Genomic DNA, 2,097 nt, shown 5'->3' with positions numbered 1-2,097 from the left:
ACAACTATCCAATCAATTCCAACCCATAGTGACACTATAGGACAGAGTAGAACTGCCCCATAGGGTTTCAAAGGGTATAAATCTTTACGGAAGAAGACTGCCTCATTTTTCTCCTATGAAGTGGTTATTGCATTCCAACTCCCTACCTTTTGGTTAGCAGCTGAGTGCCTTAACCACTGCGTCACCTGTATTAGGCTGGGTTCTCTAGAGAAACAAAACCAGTAAAGCTAATATATATATAGAGAGAGATTTATCTTAGGAAAATGGCTCACAAAGTTACAGAAGCTGACAAGTCCCAAGTTCCTGAATCAAAAGTCAAACTGGAGCTTTTTCCCGACTCACGCAGCTGCAGGGGCTGACAAGCTCAAGGTTGGCAGGCATTATACCAGCTGTTGACTTCAGTAGATGACAAATTCAAGATCACCAGGCAGAGTGGTGGATTGCTTTCTCACAGACAGCTGTAGGCAGCACAACAGGATCCAGTCTCACAGAAAGTCTTCTCCTTTTTCCCAGGATGTCCATATATATATTGGAAGCAGGTCACACTTGTAAGGAGACTCCCTTTCAACAGATTGGCATATACATCCTATCTCATCATGGGAATAACCACATCACAACTGCTTAAACTGCTCATAATCGTGGTCCAGCCAATTTGACACACAACCCCAACTATCACACCACCAAAGCTCCTTGAACAAGGAGATAAGACATGGTTTAAAACCAGGAAATGTGTAAATCAGGGTTGCATCCTTTCACCATATCTATTCAATCTCTATGCAGAGCAAATAATCAGAGAAACTGGAGTATATGAAGAAAATTAAGAGGAAGACTCATTAACAACCTGTGATATGCAGATGACACAATCTTGTTTGCTAAGAGTGAAGAAGACTTGAAGGACCTACTGATGAAGATAAAAGACTATAGCCTTCAGTATGGATTACACCTCAACATAAAGAAAAGAAAAATCCTCACAATTGGACCAATAAGCAACATCATGATAAATGGAGAAAAGATTGAAGTTGAAAGGATTCCATTTTACTTGGACCCACAAATCAACACCCATGGAAATAGCAGTCATGAAATCAAAGGACATATTGCATTGGATAAGTCTGCTACAAAAGACCTCTTTAAAGTGTTCAAAAGCAAAGATGTCACTTTGAGAACAAAGGTACTTTCAAGCCATGGTACTGTCATATAAATCCCAAAGATGATAATGAATAAGGAAAACTGAAGTATGATGTTGATAAAGAATATTGAATATACCATAGAGTGCCAAAAGATGAACAAATCTGTCTTGGAAAAACTACAGCCAGAATGTTCTTTAGAAGCAGGAATGGCAAATTTCGTCCCATGTGCTTTGGACATGTTCTCAAGAGGGACCAGTCCCTGGAGAAGGACATCATGCTTACAAAAGTAGAGAGAGGGTCAGTGAAAGAGAGGATGACCCCCACGGAGAAGGGATTGATACAATGGCTGCAACAATGCACTCAAACATAATGATTGTGACAATGGCACAGGACCAAGCCGTGTTTTGGTCTGTTGTATATAGGGTCAGAACAGACTCTACGGCACCTAACAACAAAACTTGGGGACGCTTTCTATTAAACTCTTGGTATAAAATACAGGTTATTCTTGCAAGGCATTCATAGGGCTCTAATTTTTAATCTGTTAGTCATGTTCAAACGTGTTATAGTTAGGTCCTCAAAGCTAAAGCTAAAAACACATGAATGGATCTTAGTCCTCACTATTTTTTTTTTCTTATAAGCTAAACTCTAAATAAACCAAGAAAACTTGTTGCCGTAGAGTCAATTTTTGCTCATGGTGACCCCATCTGTTACAGAGTAGAACTGCTCCATAGGGTTGTCTTGGCTATAATCTTAACAGAAACAGATCACTGGGCCTGTCTTCCACAGCACTCCTGGGTAGGTTCGAACAACCAACCATTAGATTAGTAGTCAAGCCCAAACATTTTTCCCCACTCAGGAATCTTAAACTCTGAGCAGACAGGAACAGAACTTACTCCACATACTCGTGATGCATATGAGTTACTCATTTGGGCATAGACTACTCTGAAGATGAGAAACATACTTTTTATCT

The sequence above is a fragment of the Orycteropus afer genome, unplaced genomic scaffold (assembly GCF_000298275.1).
Source record: "Orycteropus afer afer isolate SDZICR_OR568_19922 unplaced genomic scaffold, OryAfe1.0 scaffold00259, whole genome shotgun sequence".
NCBI lineage: Eukaryota > Metazoa > Chordata > Mammalia > Tubulidentata > Orycteropodidae > Orycteropus > Orycteropus afer.
The sequence above is the reverse complement of the archived record's forward strand: the minus strand, read 5'-3'. Positions refer to the sequence as shown.